General features: G+C 29.7%; 1 protein-coding gene across 2 annotated transcripts in view; it reads left to right on the top strand.

Moving 5' to 3' along the window:
* LOC107436619 (N-deacetylase and N-sulfotransferase sfl) overlaps positions 1-25,305 on the top strand; it is a 96,644-nt gene that overhangs the window by 22,414 nt on the left and 48,925 nt on the right. The window contains exon 2 of one of the 2 annotated variants that reach the window (XM_016048387.4): positions 10,687-10,766. The exons of the other annotated variant lie outside the window; for it this stretch is intronic. The gene's annotated coding sequence lies outside the window, so the exon portion shown is untranslated. The remainder of the gene's footprint in view (positions 1-10,686; positions 10,767-25,305) is intronic. 2 annotated transcript variants of the gene reach the window in all.

Below are 25,305 nucleotides of genomic sequence, written 5' to 3'. Positions count from 1 at the left end.
TTGCTGTTTATTTTTGAAAATTTAATTTTTTTAATTACTATACCGTGTTGAGCATAATCTTGGTATGTCTTGTTATACAATTTAAAAACTCCTTGACAAAGTGTTTTGCAATAACAGGACCCTATTTGCACAAATTCACAGAAGCAGGACCCTGGCTGAAAGAATGTGACTTAGCGTTTATTTTATATTCACAAATTGCGAGCAATTTTTTCACAATTTTACAAAAACGGACCTTTTACAAAATGTCTGGACAGACCCCTGTTATTGCAAAAACTTATTCATAACATTGTTTAATTTTTTTAATTGCTTAGAAATGTTTAACATAGAACGATTTTTAAAAATCTAAAATTATTATGAAAGTTAATCTTCTTTACCGTTTTACCCCGTTCGACGAACTAGTATTTACCTAGTTAGCTACTATAAGGCGGTGAGCCGCGGTAGCTCAATGGTTAAGGCGCTGAAATGTCACTGTGAAAAACTTGGGTACGATCCTCACTGGCGGCTTGAAGCTCACTTAACTTCAGATCGATGGGTACCAGCCTGTTCTAGGAAGTAAAGGCGGCCTGGGCGCAGTGTTGACCACATTTCCACAACAAGCCGTCGGTCACGAAATTGCGGAGCCTTAACCTCTATTACCCTCTGGCACACAGAAGAATGCTTTATTTATAAGAAAGGGACATAACTTTTAATTTAATAATTTAAATAATTTAAATCAAAACGAACTAATAAAGATCAAAGGATATTGCAGACAAATACTGAAAAATAAGACACTTATAATCAAGGGGCATAGTTAAAGGGGAATACTTATAATAAATAAGGATGCCCAAAGGCAGAATCGTGGCGACACGGCGACATTGTCGCAGAACGTTACAGAGTTCTTGCAGAAAAATTTTTCCTTTACAAAGTAAAAAAATTTGGTTTTCTTTTCTGCAAAAATTTTCGAAATTTTTTTCTCTCTAAAATTATATTTAAAAAATGTCTCTTTCAAGCATCGAAGGGGAAAGAAATGTTCTTCATTTTTCGATTCTTATTTGAGAAGAATGAAAAATAAAGAATATTGAAGTAAAAAATTTCTTTTCTGCAGAAATGTTAGAAATATTTTTTTCCCACCACAATTATACTCAAGAGATACTTTATTCACTCATCAGAGGGGAAGAAATGCTCGTGATTTTTTTTAATTTCCTTTTGGGAAAAATAAAAAATTTCGATTTTCTTTTCTTTCACTGATTTTACGATTTTTAATTATTATTTTTCTATGTGATGATAATTTAGAAAATGAGAAAAAAGAAATAATTAGTGTGTTTTCCGCGTACAAAATGTGAGAATATCGCCCATGATATTAGAATAAAAAAATATTACATATTCATTATTTAAAAAAAAAATTCATAAAATTTTATTATATCCAAATAGGCTTTTCTTTGTAAATACAACGTTTCTGTTACTTTAAATTTAATTAATAACATGTATATTAGGTATTATTAAAAGTATCTTGCAGAAAAATATTAGTGCTAGAGAAGATTGTCGCAGAAAGGCCAAAAAAATTCTGCCACAGGGTAAGGATGTATTGAATATTTAGCCGAATACCGAACATTCGCCCAAAAAAAATGTGGCTGAATACCGAAAATTCGGCTGCCGAATAGCAAATTTTTAAAAATATGAAGAAAAAAAAATCATTAAAATTATTATTTATTATGTAGAAATAAGTTTAGTTATTATTGCAAAATATCAATACTTTGCTGTATTATTGGTATATCCCATACCAATAGAACAGACAGGGAAAAGAACTTTAATAGAAATGTTTAAGATAATAAAGATAGTTAGGTATTAGAATAATTCGAAATATTTAGGATAAAAAGAAACCAAGTAACAAGCCATTAAAAAAAAAATATTAGTTTTTAAAACATAAAGTATTTGAAAAACGATGAAATTGACTTGTCTGAATATCATTAAAAAAAGAAAAAATCCATAATACAAAACTCATGGTTCAGTATAATAAAGTAATTTAGTTTCAATTCTTCAAATTTTGCTTCTCCAAGTGTCTTGCTGAACATAAATTAATAAGTTTTAGAACTTTATTTCTAATAGTTAAAAATACAATTTTGGATTACACTTTAGTAAATCTATTAAAATTAATAATTTTCATTTTTATTATAAAATTACGAAAATTATTATATTTTCATTGCTATATTTAATTATTTAAACATACTATAATATTTTTTTTACTTTTGCTCGCCATATTTCAGCCGCCATTTTGTTTTTTTTTGTGGGTATTTTTAGTGTATTTCAAAATTTCAACTATGAATTCAATTTACCTGCGCATAAAGACCCCTAAATAAACACCCCCAAATTTTTAAACAAATTTTATCGAAATACTAATTTTGGCCACGAAACCTTGGGTGCTGGTCCACTGTGCAGCGATGAGTTGAAGTTTATACAAGTTTTATTCTGTTAAATATGAATAATAAACCAGTATCTGTAATTAATAAATGTGTTAGCTTTTTATTTATATCGTTCCGAATAATATTTATCAGAATACCTGAATGGAATGTTTTGTTTATTGCTACTCCATGCCACTGTTGATTTCGTCAGTAAACTATCGACCTGTTTATGGACCCCACCTTTGCTGAGGTCAAGGGGGAAACATTCTTCTAATACAGAATGCGCCAACAATAGTCAGACGATTTACTACTAGACAAAAAGAACCTTTACCTGCTGAACTGAACCAGATAAAAGAACATTCTAAAAACCGGATTCCATGTGTATTTACGAAAACTTTTTTTCGCCTTTCTGGTAAATGTCGAAGGTAGAAAAGATAACAATGAGCAATTTTGATGTAAAATGTTGAGATTGGGCTTGGAGACTGGCCATCAGCCTGTCGAGAACATTTTTTTTTTATGGCTTTGTTCCAAGTTTTTCTGAGAAAATTCGGACTGGACGGTTTTTGATTTGAATACTGAACGTCAATTTTCATCTTGTTAGAAAGAAGAAAGACTGGATTTTATGGTTATTTGTTTTGCGTAGTGCTTCTTGGAACGCAGAATTTATTGTTGACTTGAGTGATTAGTTGAGGAAAACATTTATCAATCGGATTATTTTTTTAAATGTCTTGACGCGAGAAATCCACCAACAGGTGGGCAGATTCCTGTTTGTTTTCTCAAATGTTATGTGTTTTTGATTCTCTTAAGTGGGTATAGGGGGGTGAACTAACCAGTGAAGGAACACTTAAGCTTCGCTTGCCTTTTAAAAATCACATTAATTTCAAAATTCGTAATTTTAATTAAATGACAGTGTCAACATGTTTGTTACTAATTGCAAATTATGTAAAAAAATTGTAGAGAACTTACATAATATTGTTTTAAAATTTTGGAGGTTCAAATAACAAGTAGTAAGAAGACCATGTGAAGGAACAGCTCTTACCAGTGAATGAACACCCAGTAAAGGAACGCTTAATTTTGGTTATTTTTTAATGCTCTTTATGAATTTGAAAGCCATACAAATATTTAAAAACAAGCATATTCTTGAAATTATAACATATAAATACTTGGAAAATGTTAACCTTTTTTTGTAATCATGAATTGAAAATTAACGTGTCAACATATTAACACATACTGTTCATTCACTGGGAAATCTATGCCCAGTAAAGGAACATGCCAGTTCCCTCACTGGTTAGAAGTTGTTTTTCGTATTTTTAACATACTTTTGATGCGGAACATCACTAAAGGTACAAGAAAATTAAAGTTTATCTTTTACTTCCATTAACTTAGAAAAACACCAGTAAAGGAACACTTGTTCCTTCACTGGTTTTTCATCGTTTGGTGATCCAGTGAATAAACACTCCCTTATCTCAGTACTTTATTATGCTATGATGCTTAAAAAAAAAAATAAAACGTAACTTCAATAACTATATTTTGAATTATCCTTTTTCATAGTGAGAAAAATAAAACTATTACATTATTCCTCTTCAAACATATAAATACAAACACTCACCTTATAATTTTTTCAACGAAACAAGGTGTTGCAGAGATAATAACAAATTCAAAATTTTTTCCAGAGAAGTCTATTTGACCAGGTAATCCAAAATATTGCTAGATGACTTCCTATTGTTTGGCAGTAAGCTATTGTTATCAATCAATCTAAAGAAAATCTTTCGAATTCTTATTTTTAATCAATATATATGAAATGTTCCTTCACTGGGTAGTGTTCCTTCACTTGTTGGTTTACCCTATTAATGTTTTTAAAAATTAGCTATAAGTGTGTTTAATTTTTAATAAAGTATAAGAAAGAAAATAAAGTATAAAAAGGAAAAACGTATAAATAAATTTATTAACGATTTTTTTTTTTAATTTCTTTTTTTTCTTTTTACATTACACAAATGGCAAAGTGGATTTCATAAATAACTTCATTTGTTTTGATTAAAATATTGCAGGGACTGATACTTCTATCATTATATGATGATAAAAATTTTGTAGTAAATCAATATATGATTGATTTAAAAGAGAAAATTTTTCATTTTAAAGTAAATCTATTTTTACATTGTCGATTTTACAGAAATATACAAATTTTCCTTTACGCTAGCACATTGGGGTGCAATTCAATTTTTTCATCTATATACTCAATATTTGAATTGATTTTTCTATTTGTGTTAGTAACTGTCTTAAATAATAAACCGGGAAATATCAATAACACTATGTGTAGTAAATAAAAATAAAAATGTGGAATAAACTGATAAAAAAAAAACTTTTTTGTACGAATTGTAAAGTTGGGTCTAAATAGCTTTTGTTTTCCTTATAGGATTTTTTATTTTATTTTATAACTGGCTCTGAACAGCCGACGCAATTCTGAGTTTACGACTATCAATGTTCAATTCCTTAGCCTTTTAATTTTGAACAAGGAGACTCTTAGATTGGGAATTAACATTTGATGGAATTAACTCACATTCTTGTTAAATGGTGAGGAAAACCACGAGAATCTTCCACTATTAGCCCCCGACGACAAGGAATTCATTCTTAAGGATATTTTAACCGTCGTTGAACAACCGACCCATTTTTGAGTTTATGACTTCCAATGTTTAACTACGTAGCTTTGTAATTTTGAACCCAATCCAGAAGACAATGAAACTCCTAAATCAAGTATTAAGAGAAAATTGCCATCCTGGAGGACTTTTTGATGGAAATAACTCGCATTTGCATTACGTGGCGTTTTAAACCACGAAAATCTCACGGTTAACCCGACAGCATGGGAGCTCCAACCCATGATCCGTATACCACTGGGGATATTTAACGTCAGCACTATTGGCTTTAAAAGCATGTGTAAAAGGAAATACTGTGAAAAATAAGTTTAATTAATTTGTCTTTGCGGGCTACTTTTGTCCAGCGGCGAGGAGCCCCTACTCTTGTTTCAAATGCTTTTGTAACGTTATATAGTGGACATAACGTTATAAAGTGGATATAACGTTAATAGTTAGCAGGGGTCTGTTCAGACATTTTGTGAAAGGTCCGTTTTTTGTAAAATTGTGAAAAAACTACTCATAATTTGTGAATATAAAATAAACGTTAAGTCACATTCTTACAACCAGGGTCCGCTTTTGTGAATTTGTGCTAATAGGGTCCGTTATTACAAAAAAACTTTTTCAAGGAGTTTTTAAATTACAAAGACATACAAGATTATGCTCAACACTATGAAATTATAATTAAATTTTAAAAAATAAACAGCGATTGCAGCTACTAAATTAGCGATGCAACATATAAATATTCGGTATTTAGCCTATACTGCTGAACGCAGAATTTTCATTTCGAACGAATAAAGGAAGAAGCGTCTGCCGAAGACAAAATTTAGTTCGTTTACATCTCTGTCTTCTCCCCCCCCCCTTCCTGGGAAGGGTTTATTCGATTAACAAAACAATAATGAAGATAAACAAATTTGTGAAGGGCCCGATTAAAAGATAAATTATTTTGTGAAGGATCCGATTTTAAGTTAAAATATTTTGTGAGGGATCCGTTTTCATGAATAGATATTTTGTGAAGTATCCGTTAACGGACCCAAATTTCTTCTAAACAGACCCCTGGTTAGGATAATAATTAGTCTTGAACGAAACGTTTCTATTTTATTATGGTAAGGTGGGAAATCTGACTTTTTTTTAAAAAAGAATTATACGACGAAGACTATTTTACCGATTGATTATTTATCTTCGATTGCTTATATGAAGGCTGTAAAGTTTCAGCTGTTTTATTTTTAGAAACACGGAGTTGATGAATGAGCCCTTTCGACTCCCGCCTACGCATGAAAGGAAAACATTTCTGTTTTTGTTACTTTATCTTTCGAATTTTTTTTTTTTAATATTATGCATTGCTGTGATTAATTTTGGAATACAGACGAATTACTTACACGAATTTTCTTCACTGGCCGGAAGTTGGTTTTCCTTTTACTATTTTCTCGATTCTGATAAGTTAGTTTCAGGGTTAGAGTTTTGTTATATTTTTACATCATTTCTTTAACCCGTTTTGTCCCGAATTTATATATTGAAATGATACAAAAAGTGGTTTTAAGGAAAAAGTGGTATAATATATTTTCGAAATTAATTGTTTTATCTACTGTTAGGGCATGCAAAAAGTCTTTGATAGATCTAAAAGTACTTGCTCCTTATAATTCTAGATCTAATCAGAAATAACTAAATCATTGTGGTATCTGAGAATCTTTTAATTCACCCAGATAAATGAAAATGCTGGAAAAAGTTTCCCACCACAATGAATGTTTTTGAAAAAAGGAATTGTCCTAAATATATGACGCTGGGCGTTAACCGGTTAATGAGAAACATTTTAAATGCAATGAAGTAATTTATAATTTTTTGATTCCAAGAAAAAGTTGTGATTGTAATTTATTGAATTTGTATTGATATTTTAACTTATTTCATTTTTTTTTGAAGTAAAAAGTATGCAATAGAAACTGTAGCATATCGAAAGACAAGAAGCGAAACACCCAGAATAACTTTGATCTAATGATCAGATTTTCACGTACCAAGACTCAAATTAAATGGCTCACGGGGATGATGACTTCATATAGGCTGATTAATTTCCGTAGATGATATTTTGAGTGACGAAATTAAACGCAAAAACGTACTTTTCTAAATAAACATACCTTTTTTTTTCTCGACAGATTGGATTTAATAGTTTGATCAGGAAAGCGGTCTAAAGTTTGGAACCCTTAATGTTAATTTTACTTATGGCTTATATCGCTATTCTATTTTTTCGACTATTATTAAATAGAATGAAAAATAATGAATACTTATTTTATACTTTTTTTTGCATGGAATTATATTTGGACAAACGAGTATTATAATAGCGTGCAAAAATTTTTCGATTTGCTTAATATATTTTGCATCGTAATAATAATTGCTTAGATAAATTTTTTTAAAAGCAAATTTTTTCTTTATGCGCAAGGTACCTTCACCGCAATATAGCGTTTTGAAAATAAAAACTTGGTTGACTTTAAATGCGTGGCCTAAATCTTAAGCAGACAGAAACTCTTACGAAAATAATCCTCTCAGAGAGTTAAGCCTTTTTTAGATTTGCACTGTAAGGTGGGAAAAAACGGAAGTTTTTATTTTCAAAACGTTATATTGCGGTAAAGGTACTTGGTGTAAAAAAAGTAAATTAATTTGTTTGAAAAAATAGGGAATAGCTGCCATAGGGTACCGGCAAAACCTTTCTGGTAACCGCCAGGGCCTAACGCCTAATTGGGGCCTGAGGCAAAAACTTCTTTTTGGGGCCCCACTCTGCTTTACTATTTCAGTGATGAAGAAAAGAACTTAATGGAGGTATTTAAATTTTGTGATATGCAAAAATACAGGCTTTTCATTGGCTAAATATGTCCGTCTTGATTGCGAAAATCTAGCTGAATTTCACCCCAGAAAGCCATGGATTTACGAAATACAGATTTTTTGTGTTCATACGATAGATTAATGAAAAAGCTAACATAAAGCTTCGAAATTTTACACTGTACTGATATTTTGTTTTAAAGAAGTTCAATAAAGAAGGATACGTACAATAAATTTTCTATTTGATTTGGGGGCCTCCTCTGACATGGGGGGCCCTGGGCAACTGCCCCGTATGCTCCTGCCTTAGTCAGGCTGTGGGAACCGCTGATCTGTGCTACTAGCATAAATTTAGTTGCGCAATGAACGATGTCAATTTCCATCTTAGCTTTATTAAAACTTAAAATGAAAACGCATTTACATAATTTCGCTGACATTAAAAAAATGTGAATTTCATACTTACGAAATGGCGAATGCTTACAGATGTCTAAAATCATGGTAAGAATCTCGAAATGTCTGGTTTAATTGAAACTTTTACTTACTCTTATATCTCTAAGGAATGAAAATGTCTAAAAAGGGGTTCGCATTTGCTCTTTTAATTCCATTATGAATAAGAGAATGTGAGGCCTAACTTTAGTAGTATGTGAAGGGACAGAGCATAATGGACTATTAAAATATGCTGCACTTGTTTGTTGGTAGTTAAAATGCCGAAGAGTGTGTTCGCGTGACGGAATCCATTTGCAAACATGCAGAATCAAAAGCTTTTTGATATCGTTAAAAGAAAAAAAAAGTCTTTTTTGGCGACACAATTTACATGTTCTTGGAATCTGAGATACTTAAGAAAGTTGTGGTATAATCAGGAACTTGGCTTGCAATTTAAACGAGGGAATTAATGACAGCAATTGGTTAAGGAACTTCGGAAAATTGTTTTAAATGTGTGATATATTCCCCATATTGTTTTTTCCCCCTATAATTCATTGATGTATTTTAGCAATTTGAGACATTGTTCATGTTTAGATTGCTACAATGTATTGGGACAAAACAGATGATGGGCATTTTTGAAGTTTAAATCGTTAAAACAAAAGTTGTGTATTTACCGTTCTTAATTGTTTGATAAAAGTGTTGTTTTACATCAGGCAAATTTGTAGTGTTTTATTTCAAATTTTGTGTTAACTCGGAGTCATATGCCTCTCAATTTTTGTCCAAAGGGAGAGCGGGGTAGTATCTTTTATAATCTGGTTATTTGCATTGCGTAGTCATTGCAATGCTCGACGATGATCCCTACTTGCCAACGTTTTATTTCATTTATTTATTACTTTTTTTAAAAGCAAACTAGCAAATCTTACTTGATATAAAGTCGTGCAAATTAGCTAGAAAAATATGAAATCTATTACATGAAGTAATTAAATTCCTTTATTTTTTTTTCAGTTTCATCGTTTTTGTTTACTGTAAGTTTTTTTTTTAAATTTTCAATAATGTGTAAACTACTTGTCTCACAGGACAAGTTAGCAAACATGTCTTCATTATGAAAGAAAAAAAAAAGTTTTATTGAAGAAATGAAAAAATTTTAGGTATATGAAACTACCCATCATGTATTTTACTGTTTAACTAATTAATTAGCAACAAAAATGAGAAAAATCTAGCAAGGATAAAAAGTAGATTCATAAGTTTAAAAACTGTGTAAATCTGCCTCTTCATTCTCCCCCTCCTCAGTTTACCAGAAATTTGTCCCTTTTGGCGTTTATTTATTGTAAAACTTGTTTGTTGTTCAAGCTCAAGTTGAAAGTAAACACAATATTAATAACAAGAAAGCTCCAAGAATGTTTTTTTTTTCTTCCCCGCTTTTTTTTTTTTCCATCTAAGCTTTAGATTAAAAATTTTTTTTTTTTAGAAAATATGTTGGCACGGATAATAACTCCCACGAGGTAAAATTTTTTATTTATATATTTTCTCTTTCCGTGTCTATTTAAAAAAAAAAAAAAAAAAAAAAATCTGTTTTAGTTTAACTTAAAATTTTTGGAATGTTTTATAAATTAAAATTGAATTTTACGTCGTTATGCAATCAAATACATTTGATAATGTTTAGCTAATTTAAAAAATAATATTTTGCCTATTTGTTTGTGTGATAGTCAATTTCTAACATACTTTCGAAAATTTTAAAAGCCATAATTCTGCAGTATTGATCATTTAATGTAATAATTGAAAATATTTTGTTTCTACTATCTTGCGTATTTTATTAGCTTGGTATACTATTACATGCAAACATTTGATGCATTATAGTATGATAACTGTGTTATTTTATTGCTTTGAATATTACATTTGGTTACCTTGTAAGAAAAATGCTTGCAACAAAACATTTAAAAATAATTTTTTCAAATGTTTTGTTACGTTTTGAAGGTGAAAAAATTCTTAAATACGACATAGGAAAGCATTAGCCTTTAAATCATGTCAATATAACAAACCACATTTTAAAATTGTTGTGGGAAAAAAAAAATCTTTGTTTTTTTAAGTGAGTTTGTGGGAAAAAACTATTTTTATTTAGGCTTACAAGTTGTTTCTGTAATTTGATTTTATCAAATGAAAATTTTGGAATACTGCAGAAAATACTAGGCAAAGTTTCATGTCAAAATATCATCTTTGGAAAAAAGTGTGGCTTTCATCCCAAGTCCTGAAATTCAATTATTTATTTTTAAAAAAATGTGGGTGCTGCAAACGTATAAAATTTTTATTATTTTGAAAAATTCAATTGTTATTAAATTATTTTGCACTATATTTTAACATATACTTTTACTTGTGAATTCCGGTCTTCACAATAATATTAGTTATATATTTTATATCGACGCTATTGGCTCTAAAACTATTCTTTTTTTCTTCAGAAAAATTGAAACTGTTGTGACGGAAGAAAATTTATTTTCAAGAAGGATTTAATTACTACTGTCAAATTTAAGTTTTATCGGTAAGTTATTTTCAATTTTTTCTTTAAAAATTTCCATCCTGTATTGCTGTTAATGTTAGATTTAGATTCTTTTCTGGAAAATTAATTATTTTTCTTTTTTACATCTGAAGATTGTAAGTTTTACTACTTAAAGGATTTAGCATTATATAATTTTATTTTAGGGCTTTTGAAAAAAGCGTTGGGTGTATTTAAAAACTACAATCCCAAACTTTCAAAATATGTTGAAAGCAAATATGATCATTAGAATTTTTCCCAAGTAATTATAATATATTTAAAAACATTTCTTAAAATTTAATGCATTTTAATCGGCTGTTTAAAAGTAATTTAACCAATGAAGTCAGATATTTTATTTCATGGTTTAAAAAAATTCCCTTTTTTGAACTTTCATACTAAAATTTAAAAAAAAGAAAAAAAAAAACAAAACGCGGATGGGTTTTGTTGTGCTTTTCATTGAAAATATATTAATTAGTTTAACTCTTTTTTTAGGTTTAATTCTTAATTCAAAAGAGAACAATTTTAGTAAAGAAGAAAACTTTCATAGTAAAATAATAATTAAATCAATGAATTGAAATAGAAAAATAGCTTTAATTTTAATATGCTACCATCTTTTCATGCTGGTATTAATAAAAGGCTCTTAAATCAATTCCTTCTTTGACTAGAAATAAAATCATGGGATCAGAAAAATGTACTGTTTTCTGTTTTATCTATTTATTTTTAAATATATATAAGTTAAAGTGTAATTTTTTTGAGTTAAATTTAATTAAAATAATTAATTTTACTTTTTTAGTCCAACTAACTATAGAACTACCGTTTATTTAGCAAGTTTTTTGAATTGCTCTCTAAACTATGTATTTAAAATTAGCTTTGCTTTGAAAATTCCAGAATCCATACAATTGTGAAAAATATTATACCCGATATATTTTATCTGTTGATTAATTCTCAGTACTAAAGAAATGCGACAACTGATACTAATACAGGATGGTTTCTTGTATTATATATATTTAACGTTGCATTTTGTATTTTTTTGTGCATCATATTGTGTTTGTTGTTGCATTCCCTCGATACAATGCGAACAGAAAAATCTAATATTGCTTGCTTTGTTGAACTTTTGCTAAATGTTATGGAAAATGAAACACTATTAACATAAAAAATCACAAATTGAATCGAGGTTGAAGCAAATCCTTAAACCATTTCATTATCTTGCATACATGCTGGGGACGCGCTAAAGATTTCAAATTATTTGCTGTTAATTAGTCAAATATCAAAAATCTTCGCCAAAAGCAAATCTTTAACAATTTTATGATTAATTATTTTATCATAAATAACTATTTTACGGTATTTTGTATCAGGCTTATATTATTTAGACCCAATTCTAATTGGTTATGCGGCGCATCTACCGAAAATTACTGTAATAGAATAAAAAAATACTGATTAGTTTCGAAGAACTCATTTCGACGTAATTTTGAGGATCGAGTTAAATATATATTTTAATTTCCAGTGGAAAAAAATCATTCGCCAAAACACAATTTTATTCGCCAAATATAGGATTTTATCGCATTATGCGAGGTGGCGAATGCTTAGCGCGGGCTCTGCACCTGTGGAAAGGGTGTTTTCTACTTTTGGTCTGGTTTTGTTAAAATTGACGAATAGACTAAGGTTTGAAAAAGCTGGTTAAATACCAACGTTTTATAAATCAAAACAAAAACAATAATTACTATGTAAACTTTTATTAAATAAAATTTATAATGCAATATAAGTTAACTTTAATTTTATATTATTCAATATATTATTATGGTTTGAAATTGAATAATTTTTGTATTGAAATCACTATTTTGTAGCAGTGGCATTAAAATATAACTACTAACAAAATTATTTTAATCTACCCATTTAGATCTTTTTATAAAATTAAAATATTCTTTTGGAAAAAATTAAAAAATACTGTTTTTAATATTTTGTTATAACACTTATAAATGCTTATTTTATTCGTATTTGAAAACTTATTTAAATAGGACGTATGTTGAAGCAAAAAAAAATTACATTAATTCAAAGTACATACTTATTTATTTAAATACACTAAGTTTTGAAGGTAGGGTTACGTATGTTAGTGTATTATGCATTATTATTTATAAGTCATAGAAGAAATAACAACTGATATAAAAAAGGGCATGTTTTGATAATGTTTTAAAAAAAACCACCCGGGTTTTTTCGAGTTTTCGGGTGGGTAAAAAAATAAGCAATCAATACGACTTCGTACTAAATATATTAAAAAAATAATAATGGTTTTCATTGTAAAGAAAATTATTAAATAGTATGATGGAAAGTTTTGAATAGGCTATCTAATACTAAACGTTTATTTTTATTATTATTTTAAATTTGTTAAATGATGTGAAATGCTGAAAATTGTTTCTAACTTTAACTAAAGTAAAAACAATTTTTTTTTGATTAAGACGGGCAAACGTATTATAATTTTACTTTCAAAAATACAAAATGTAATTTTTTATTACATTCTGTATTTTTGAATGTATATTTTTATTATTTTTATTTAGAATATATATTTTTATTTTTATTATTGTAAAAATGAAAAAGAAAGAAATTACATAATACTATCTTGATTCTGAGAAGATTACGGCTTCGTATTTTATGTTTCGAAAGGTTACAGCAGTGCAGAATAAAGTAAATAATAATCAGGACTTTATCTGTGAATAGTAAATTAAGATGGAATTTCCTTCGCGTTAAAAAGCAAAAAAAGGACGAAATGCTTCAAATTCTTACAACACGCTCGCAACATTTGAGTAACTCAACATTCTTTGACGTAGAAATCCTAGCAGGAAAGCCAAAATTATTAATTTATCTCCATATTTATATCTACCTTATGAATAATTCGAAAAATGCACATCAAATTCTTCAGACCGCACACTATTTAAGTTATTATCTACCACTTAGTATTTCTCAATAAAAGAAAACCAAAGCTTTTCAACCATGCAAACAAAAGAGCATATAATTAATCGAAAGAAGAAAAAAAAAAGTTTGTGTCAAAAGAATTTATAAAAAGGCTTGGATCTGATTATGAGGTTAATAGGTTTTTTATTATAATTTATCTGAAGAAAATGTTTCAGTTGTGTGATCGATATAAACATGCGTGTATGATTTGAAATTAAGCATGTGTTTTAACTGCCCCCGCACGACGTTTGCATAAATAATTCATCGGTTTTAGGCGTAGAAGACACCATTGCAGACGTGAGATGCAATACTTTGCATGTAGCGATTATTTTATCTTTAACTGCACGTGAAAGAATGAATATTTAAGAAGCGTTTTTCTCGCACGATAGTATTCGTTAATACAAAAATCTCCAAAATAAAAAAGCTCAGAATATTTGCTTTTTTTATTTATAATTTTAGGTTATTTAATTGATTAACGTTTAATCCACTAACTGGACACTTCCGTGTGTCTCATTTTTCACAAGGGATTTAACTATTTTAGAAGGATTAACATATCTGTAACTACTCTATTAAGCTCTCAAGGGGTATCTTTAAATAGCTACGGGTTCCACAACCTCAAGGTGCGTTAGTGACAATTCTGAAATAATAATAAACCAAACAAACACTTGAATGTTCGAGAAAATTTGCTTGTTTTTGTTCGAAATATAAATCGTTTAAATGATGTGATGAAAGTTTAGTTCATTAACTGGACACTTCTCACTGTCTTATTTTTTTCAAAGAGATTTAACTATTTGAGAAGAATTAACAATAACTGTAATTACTATTTCAAGCTCTCAAGGCGTTTTATCTTTAATAAGTACGGGTTCCACGACCCCCAGGTGCGTCAGTGACATTTTCGCAACATTTAACATTTGTGTAATCAGGGGTCTGCAAATTTGTTTATCTTCATTATTGTATTGTTAATCGAATAAACCCTTCCCAGGGGGGAAAACAAGAAAGATGGATGTAAACGAATTAAGTTATGTCTCCGGCAGACGCTTCTTCCATTATTCGTACTAAATGAATATTCTGCGTTCAGCAGTATAGGCTAAATACCGAATATTTACATGTTGCATCTCTAATTTAGGAGCAGCAATTGCTGTTTATTTTTGAAAATTTAATTTTTTTTAATTATAATTTTACAGTGCTGAGTATAATCTCGTATCTCTTTACAATTTAAAAACTCCTTGAAATTTTTTTTTGCAATAACCGGACCCTATTTGCACAAATTCATAAATGCAGGACCCTGGTTGAAAGAATGTGACTTAACGTTTATTTTATATTCATTAATTACGATTAATTTTTTCACAATTTTACAAAAACGGACCTTTCACAAAATGTCTGGATGGACCCCTGGTAATTGAACGTTTAACTGAACACTTAATACTGGTTCCACAACCCTGAGGTTTGTCTGTGACATTTTCTCAGCATTCATCTGTCCCTTTTGTTTTGCTTTATACGCAGTTTCTAGCACAGTTTAACTTAGTTATCGTGACTACCATAGGGCAAAATTAAGAATTTTTTTTTTGGCTAGTGACCAATTGTAACATTTTTAACAGTGGTCAGTTATTAATAAATAATGTAAGGTATTTCTTTTGAAGCAGTTCTCAAAATATGGTAAAAATTGCCAAGTTCATTTCTTAAATGAAGAAAAATTTTAAGAAACAAGCGGGGGAAAAACTCATTTCAGAATGTTCTGTTTTATTCATAATGATTCCATTGTTATTAATAATCTTAACAAATTGCGCATTTGAGTGCATTTTTGATGAAAAAAGTGAGAATCGACAGACAAATATTTAATCGTGATTTGTTATATTTAGGTATTCAAGTCATCCTGTAACCGATATCGACCGCTAATTTTGTTCTACAGTGTTTATACAATATTCTAAGTTTCACTTTTTTACTCTAAGTTAGACGCAGTATAGTCGCATCCGATTCTTTTGCCAACTCTGCATTCTAACCATCCTATTGTCTTAGTTTGACACTTATCAAGTGGACTAACCAACTATGATGCTATGTTGCTTTTTGAGTTCATAGTTCATTAAACAATTCGAAAATTAAATAACAACTTAACATATTTGGTCGAAGTGTAACGTGTTCTAATAGAAGAAAAAGAAGTCACTGCCTAAAATTTCATACCTACCATTCCCCTCCCTGATCTCTATCACCACTGCAACCCCATTTTGTGTGGGTTTTCCAGAGATAGACAACATTCCCCTAATGATGCTACAATGGCTCATTAGACTATGCCGGGGCGGAAAAGTGGAATACCACTCTACCTCCTCCTTATCTTTCACTCTCTCCCCCAATTGCTTTCCAAATGACATCACTTCCGGTATATAGATACAGCTTGCTGCTCTTATAAGCTGTAATGAATGAAAAGGAGAAGAGGATAACTATCGCTGGATCATCATTTCTGCTGTATCAGCCACTTTGTTATGTATTTTATTTTATTTTTTTAAAATAAAATTTGACGAATATGCAAGTTAGTTATAATATTCTTTTGCGAGAGCAATGCAGGAAAGTTTAAAAGTGCAATCTGTTGTTGTTGTAACGCAGGGCTTAAACTTCTTGGTGTGGGGACCCCATAATATTTACGAAAAAACTTATTAACGTTTTGCGAATCTGACAAACGCGTGAAACTGTCAGTTTATATACTTGTACCGTAATATACTATTGATGTTTCGTGTCATTAACTTTAGTTTTTTATTTTGAGACAGTACAAGGGGAAAATTTTATATACGTAAGGAACTTAAAAATATGTATAATAAAATATCCCCCCTCCCTTTGTGTGGTCTAATTTTTATTTATTTTCAGATATTTGTTAAAAATATTTGGTAATTTTAAAATTATAAGTTTAAAAAATATCAAAATTGCTTAAATTTTTGCTGACTCTCTTCTGAAGTCGTCAATTGGACCCACAGTTAAAGAAACTCTAGTCTAAATGTGCTGTTTCTCCCTCTTGCACCCCCTCAATTCTTTTTTTTTTTTTTTTTTTTTTTTTTTTTTTTAAGGAATAAAAGAAGGCAATAACAGGGGTCTGTTTAGAAGAAATCTGACGGACCCTTCGCAAGATATCTTTACATAAAAACGAACCCTTCACAAAATAATTTATCTTTTAATCGGACCCTTCACAAATTTGTTCATCTTCATTATTGTTTTGTTATTCGAATAAGCACCCCCAGGAAGGGGGGGGGGTTAGAAAGACAGATGTAAACGAACTAAATTTTGTCTTCGGCAGACGCTTCTTCCTTCATTCGTCCGAGATGAATATTCTGCGTTCAGCAGTATAGGCTAAATACCAAATATTTATATGTTGCATCGCTAATTTAGTAGCTGCAATTGCTGTTTATTTTTTAAAATTAAATTTTTTTAATTATAATTTTACAGTGTTGAGCATAATCTTGTATGTCTTTTCAATTTAAAAACTCCTTGAAAAAGGTTTTTTGCAATAACGGACCCTATTTGCACAAATTCACAAAAGCGGACCCTGGTTGAAAGAATGTGCTTAACGTTTATTTTATATTCACAAATTACGAGTAATTTTTTCCCAATTTTACAAAAACGGACCTTTCACAAAATGTCATCACTGACCCCTGCATACCTATTGTATCCAAAATTAACTAAAAATCACCTATAAAATAAAATATTTAATATTTGTTTGTAATTAAAAAAATATTATTCTACCATACTATTAAAGGTTCTTAATAAATGTTTTTATCAAATAACCCTTTTTTCCCTTCATCCTCACCTATATATTTATGGCTAGTTTGATTGAGGGAGCGTAGGTTAATCCCTATGAGGTCCGGCTAATCGCAGGTTTTCATGGTTTTCCCCTCCATGCAACACAATAATACTGTTTAGCTCCCATTAAAAGAAATTCCATGAAGACCAGTTTGTCGCAGAAATGTTGTGTCTTCTGGGTTTGTTTGAAATTTACAAAGCTATAGAGTTGAGCTTTGATCTGAATCCGGCATGAGCCGACTCCGTTGTTAACCCTTTGTCTCAGATGGGTCCACGGTGTCCCTTTTTATGTATTTTTTTTTACCTTCTAATTACAGGCAAGATTATATTTTAGTTTTTTTCAATTATGAAAAACAGTTTAATAGTAACTAAAAAATGTGTTAGATTATAGGAATTGTATTCGTACTAAAATATAATATCAAAAAAAAAANAAAAAAAAAAAAAAAAAAAAAAAAAAAAAAAAAAAAAAAAAAGTAGAATTCGTTTCCCATTATATTCAAATATTTTTAAATAATTTATTTTTTAATTTAAAAAAATTTCAACGGTAAATAACTCTTTTTGTTAGGCCTAAATAAGTGCTCATTGAAGAAATTGTTTGGAAGTTTTTATGATTTTACCTTTAACGCATAAAAAAAGGCACTTGTGTTGGAATTTAACTTAACCGCCTTAAACAACACTGCATTAACCACCTAAATGGGAGGATACTTCTTATATTTTCAACCTTCTTTGCCGTCTTTAAATTTTCCTTATTTAGGATATTGTTCTTTAAGAACTTTAGTCTGTGCCTTCTAGTGATTCTTTTAATTTCATTTTGATATATTCCATTCTCTTTGATCCCTTTACACTTTGATCTTTTTCTTATGAAATTCGAAAGATATCCAATTTTTTATTTTATTCCATGGCATGTAAAATAGCATCCTCACATCCTTTTTTTTTTATCAGAAACATTTTTTCTGATATTGGCATGCTACAGTTGTCTTTGTCCATTATTAATGCTGAATTTGTGTTTCTTGGCGCCAATTCGGAATGAATGCTGATTAGTTATTACTCAATTCTGGAAACACCAAAATGGCGTGCTCATTTAATTAAGTTAAGGATTATTTTTGCTACGTGATTTCTGAATCGCTACTAAGGAGTTCAGAATTTTTAAAGTACACTGTAAAAAATTCTGAAAACTTACGAGCTAAATAAAATGTCACTACTTTGCTATTCAACTTATACATAAAGTTAAACGGGAGAAGTTGTTGTCGAGAATTAATGTTAATAGAGCAGCACCATGATAGCTTTCTTCTCACCTGCAATGATGTTACAGTCAGTTTTGTTTTTTAAATTTTTATTTGACTTTAAAACACATCACTATGCAGCGGAATGGTTAAAAACGTCGCAATGTTTCACTCGCTTTTCAATTGGATAAAACGCAAGCGAACATACACTGATTTTTTATAAAAAATAATTTGAGTTTTCTTCAGTTGACAAACTAGTGTTTTTAGTGATTTTAAATTTCACTTTTTAAATGAGTTGCGTCACTACCATAATGAACTTTTTCAAGCATTGAACCTTTCTGTAGATTTGTATTTTCTAAATCTTATTGTATGCAAAAAATGTATTAGTTTTTTGAAATTCTCACAGCAACCAGTATAGAATTCATAACACGTAACATTTATAAATCTTCGAATTCCCGTCAAGTTTTCCAGAAAACCAATTTTCAACTTTAGTATGCATTTCTCAGAAACTATTAATCAGATTTCCTTCTTGTTTTTACTACGGATAATTGAATTTTCTGCGGCGTTCTTTAATTTGTTCAAATATTTTTTTAAAATCTTTTGAGTCGCATTTGATTATGATAAGTTAAATTAGTGTTAAATTTTATGCAAAAAAATGTATTAATTTTTTGAAATTCTTACAACAACCCAATACAGAATTTATTACACGTAACGTATATAAATCTTCGAATTCTCATTAAGTTGTCCAGAAAACCAAATTTCAACTTTAGTATGCAACTCGCAGAAACTATTCATAAGATTTCCTTCTTGTTTTTACGGATAATTGAATTTTCTACGGCGTTGGTTAAATATTTTTTAAAATCTTTTGAGTCAAATTTAATTATGATAAGTAAAATTATTGTTAAATTTTATGCAATAATAATTTTAGGGGTAGAATTTAATGTTTTCATATGTTGTTAATTAAGTTTAAAACAAAATGTTTGCCGCGAGACTAAAATTTATATCTATAAGCAAATGCAAATAAAAATCTGACCGACCCATTTAGAACAGCAAAGCGAAACATAAATTAGGAAATCCAAACGCAAATAAAAGATAAATAAATTTTTAAAAGAAACTTGTTTAGCTCTTTAAAATAATACATATTTGGTTAAAAGTTCAGAATCTTTAAATAAATTTAAGATTTTAGCTTCGGAGTGAAAAAAATTAAACGTTTAATTTACGATAAACTTTTATCATACATTTTAATTTCTTGATGACTAGGAAAAAGCATTTATTTGTGATATCAGTTTCACTCAACTAACTTTTTCCATCACTTTGAACTTTTACTATCGACACATGGGCGTATAGTGGTTCCTCCCCACCGTCTTTTGCACCGTCAACTGATGGGGCGCGATCGATAAAATCGAAGTAATCTGCTTTCCCAACCAAGAGCATTCCTTCCAAGCTTGTGCGCCCCGGGCTCTACTATTTATTTATTCATTTTGAACAGTAAATACTACATTTTATCTGCTCGTGCTTCGTGTTTTTTTTTTTTTTTTTCCTTCCGCAAACTTTTTTTTTGTTTTTGTATGTGGCTCTGATCTTTTTTGTTTTGTTTATTTATTTATTTATTTTTTGGTACCGCATTTAAGATAAGAAACTACAGCATGGCTGGAGCTGCTAACATATGATTCTTTTACCAGCTTCGATATACAACTAAGTTTCTATTAATCACGATCTTTAAATATTTTAATTTCAGGAAGTGATTGTAATTGTTTTAATATTTGAACAGGACTCCCTTGAGGTCAGAAAAATGCTAATTGCTACGGAATTTTATTTTGTAATAAAAACAGAGTTGCCAAAAAGCCAGTCTTTGCTTTAAAAAATTTTTTTGCTTTTTTTAATATTTCATGTTTTATTTTACGAAATTAATATATTTAAATTTATATTATTAATGACTATACTTAGAAATTTCTTTCTGAAATTACGGTAAAATAGCTGGCAGCGTTTGTCCATACAGGGGTCGGTCTAGGCCAAATTTACTACCGTTTAGCGGTAGTTTCACAAAAAACTTCTTAAAATTTTTTTTTGTTTCCCGTAAGAAAGGATAAATCCATATTTTTACTATATTCTTGTGCTGTTTTTTTTATATAATTTTAAGTTTTTCAAATTATGCCTAAATTTTCACAAATTATGTCAAAATTTTCACAAAATAGGTACCTCTCAGAAAGACCTAGACAGGCCCCTGCATAAATGCAAAGTTTACGGTAGAGAACATTTTTTACCCTTACGGTTTTGAAATCATTTACAACTAGTATGATTATAAAACCATAAGTAAGAAACTATACTGTTTTTTTTTTTTTTTTTTGTTGTTTTTTTTAAATATTTTTTTTTAACCCATTACGCCTAGCATGGTTTCAAAACCTTAAAAAAGAAATTACTGGACATAAGAGCTATGTTTTCGTTAGTTAATGGGCATTTAAAGATAACAGGACACAGGGAATGGAAGAAGAAATATTGTGTTGTCAATGCTGGGATTCGAACCCCAGTTCTGTCGGTCAACAGACTGACAGATTTGCCCTCTTGGCTCTAATATGTATGCAGTTGCAAGGAACTAAGTGGCTTCATTAGGTACGCTAAGTTGGTGCGATTAAATTCTGGTCGTTAAATGTTTAACCGTATTAGGAGTTAATAAATGTTTTTTTCTCACAGTTAATAGTTTTATTATCATCTTATTTATGATTATTTGACTGTTTTGTTTGAATATTGTAAAATAAAATTTGAATAGATTGTTATGTAACCGTTCTTTCTGAGAAATTTCTAACAGTGTGTATTAAATGAAATAATATCAGTGAAACATGTTATTTTACTTTACTTTACTTTTTTTCTTAAGGGTATTTATTCCATAAATAGGTAAAATGTTATTTGATTTAATTGATCAGACATTTTTGTCCGAAATTGCTCCAAACCTGTTTTGAACATGTTCTAATTAATCCTAGTTGTGCTTTAAATTGATACAGAATAATTTTTTTTTAATTGAGCTGAACTTTCTTATAAAGTAGACATATGAATACTGTATACAGGGGTCTGTTTAGAAGAAATTTGGGTCCGTTAACGGACCCTTCACAAAATATCTTTTCATAAAAACGGTCTCTTCACAAAATATTTTAACTTAAAAACGGACCCTTCACAAAATGATTTTTCTTTTAATCGGATCCTTCACAAATTTGTTTATCTTCATTATTATTTTGTTAATCGAATAAACCCTTCCCAGGGCAAAAAACAAGAAAGATGGATGTAAACGAATTAAGTTTTGTCTTCGGCAGACGATTCTTCCATTATTCGTCCGAAATTAATATTCTGCGTTCAGCCATATAGGCTAAATACCAAATATTTGTATGTTGCATCTCTAATTTAGAAGCAGCAATTGTTGTTTATTTTTTTAAATTTAATTTTTTTAATTATAATTTTACAGTGTTGAGCATAATCTTGTATGTCTTTACAATTCAAAAACTCCTTGAGAAATTTTTTTTTTTTTTGCAATAACGGACCCTATTTGCACAAATTCATAAAAGCGGACCCTGGTTGAAAGAATGCGAGTAATTTTTTCACAATTTCACGAAAAACGGACCTTTCACAAAATGTCTGGACAGACCCCTGGTATATGAATTCTTTCAAAATAATATGTTACGTTCAAAAGATAAAAAATTGGTAATTGTAGTTTATTTTGTATTATTTTCATATGCTTTTTTCTTAAACTACTTAGAACTACTATTAGAAAGAAAAATTTTTTTTTGTCAATTTAGTGTTTAATTAAAAAGTTTTTGCCTCTTTACATTATTACAGTTTTTGAAAAATATTTCTTCAAATAAAATCTGTCTTTTACAGTTTTAGCCGGTCTTTACAGGGTTGTTTTTAACCAACAAAAAAAAAAAAAAAANAAAAAAAAAAAAAAAAAAAAAAAAAAAAAAAAAAAAAAAAAAAAAAAAGAAAGAAAGCGACTTATGTTCTAAAATTGCAATTTAATTTTGACTGTGCTTTGTTCTGCAGTTTTCGGCAACTTTGCATTCAATTGAAATCATTAGATTAGATTTAGCTCTTACTGAAATGTTATCCGCATGCGAAATTTCGTCTACACGAAAATTTCTTGTCTCATGATAACATTATCCTGAGATGTTGGGCTGAAATATTTCCATTAAGGCTTTAACTTTGACCGCGAGCAAATTTGAACCAGGGATATCTCAAAAGCGTTTCTGCCTTTATTTCGCATTATGGGATTTCTAAGAAAAGAATTTAATCTTTTCAGAAGTTGATAAGAATTTAAGAAACATTTGTCTTATTTTCTACCTCAATCTGTTTTTCCTTTACCTCTTTTTCTTTTTTAAGGTTATTTATTTTGCCTCGGAATCAAACTATGAACATAAGTTACTTTTAACCATTAGGTACTTTTTTAAAGTCTAAAAGCTATTTCGTATAACCGGTTTTGTTTTGGGAAAACTATCGCTTGAATGTGTGAAGCCCAACTATTAAATTGCTATTTTAAGTTCATATCATGAAGCAATTGTCTTGTGTAAATGCGGTTTTCTTTAAAATAAAAATTCTTACAAATGTTCATTTTATTAAACCCTATCTGAAATTGTCTGTTCTTTTTCGGCCTGGGCGTTTTTAAATTGCGTTTCGTTCAGAAGTCGTTTAGTGAGCGGATGTGTGTTTTTAATTTATTCATTTTGAAGAAATAAAAAGTTGAATCGTTCGTTTCTGAGCCTGAGATCGCTGTTAAATAAATGAAGGTTAAATTTCGAGTTTTGTAATCACGAATTTATTTTTATAATTTAACTTAATTTTTTGGTGTGTGCATAATTTAAATTTTTGATAAAATCAATATTTTCTTGAAATTAATCAATGATTTTTCAGTATTACCATGATTTATTTTACTTGTTTGTGCATATGAAACGTTTATAAATATGATCTCAAAAATTGCATTGAAAAATATGGAGAAAAAAAATATTACTATTTTTGACGGGGTAGTCTGATCAAATTCATCCACATTTCTTTTTGTCTATTCGCAGTTTTTATGCTAACTTGTAGAACTGGGTTTATCTACAATTTCGTTAGTCTTAATTTAACACTTGTTGACGTATGCCTGTTTAGGCAGAAGGGGTCGATTGTTCTTGTTTTTCAGTGGCGCCATATATGACCAAGAATTCGACTTCTGCCACACCATACGTCGCACCCGTTTGTAGGGCGGACCCATTCATACATCCATTCATTCATCCACAGATTGTAATTTTGACCTGAATCAGAGAACGATCGATCTCCAATCCAGTACCTCCAGAGGTATTGATTTGTTATGGGAACATGGAGGACTGTTGCGACTCGACAGATTTAACTTGCATCAGTCACTTTACTACACGGGGAGTCTTCGGCCGACGGGGTTCGAACCCACGAACTCTCGGTCATGGGCCCAGCGCCCTACCGACCATGCTAACACTGACTTGGTAGAGTGTCTTATTCTCCTTCCTTTTTTTATATAACTTTTTAAGGTAATTATTTAAATTATTATATTTATAATACTTAAGATATTTTTTTTTTATGTTACCAACGTATTAGTGGTACTATTAGTAACATTAGTGTTTTTTTTTTTTTTTTTTTTTTTTTTTTTTTTTTTTGAATAACTGCTATTTTGAAGTTTTTTCCCGCATGTATTGCGATGTTTTAGCACATGACTCCTAAACTAATCTGTATTCACGTTCGTTGATTTGCCAGGTTAAAATATATGCAGTTAAAACTCTTAATCGATCATAACTCAATTTTATTGAGAAATTTTTTTTTTATTTAGATTATTTCCCCCCCCCTTCAAACTCCCCAGAATTACGATGGTTCTCAATAATTCTGAAAATCTTTTCACGTCTTAATTTTGTCCATACTTTTGCTGGCTTTGGATTTCTCTTATCTGTTTATTTAATATTTTGTTTATTCTTTCTATTTGGCGCATTTCAGTGTTTCTACTTTCCAAATGCAAATCAGCACCCTACCGAATACTGAATTAAAATTGTCTAGTGAATAAATTCAAGCGCTGAGGGAGGGCGTGATGATGATTTGCATGCACCCTTACAGGAACAAGTTTTGTTTGGCGACTATCTCTGCAATTTTGACACCCGCCCATGTGTCGAAGGGGATGTAAAGAAAAGATTTAAAAATTTCTTAATGGACAAGTTGATGGGATAAGGGAGGACTTAATTTTCGTTTAGAGGAATATAAAATTTGTGTTATTCTCCGTTTGTTAATAGTTTTCAAAGTGTATTTAAATGAGGCACGTTCTCAAGACAAGCCTTGTTATGAAAATGTTGAGAAAGTACGTGAATGTATCATCACGATATGATTAACAGTTTTGTAAATGTAATAAATTGTTTTCATAAAGCTGACGAAACTTCAGTTTTAATATTTTAGTTATTTTTCTTTCAGATAAAATGTTTTAAGAGGGCATCAGAGATGAGACGGGTTCCTTGTAAAGTGTTCGCATTAAAATGCTTTTATATGTATTAAAGCCTGGTAAATCATTAGCGAGGAATATGGAGTTTGAAACATCAAAATATCTGCGGTTGCTGTTTCCC

The sequence above is a fragment of the Parasteatoda tepidariorum genome, chromosome 10 (genome assembly GCF_043381705.1).
Source record: "Parasteatoda tepidariorum isolate YZ-2023 chromosome 10, CAS_Ptep_4.0, whole genome shotgun sequence".
Classification (NCBI taxonomy): Eukaryota; Metazoa; Arthropoda; class Arachnida; order Araneae; family Theridiidae; genus Parasteatoda; species Parasteatoda tepidariorum.
This window is presented reverse-complemented; position numbering and strand designations above follow the sequence as displayed.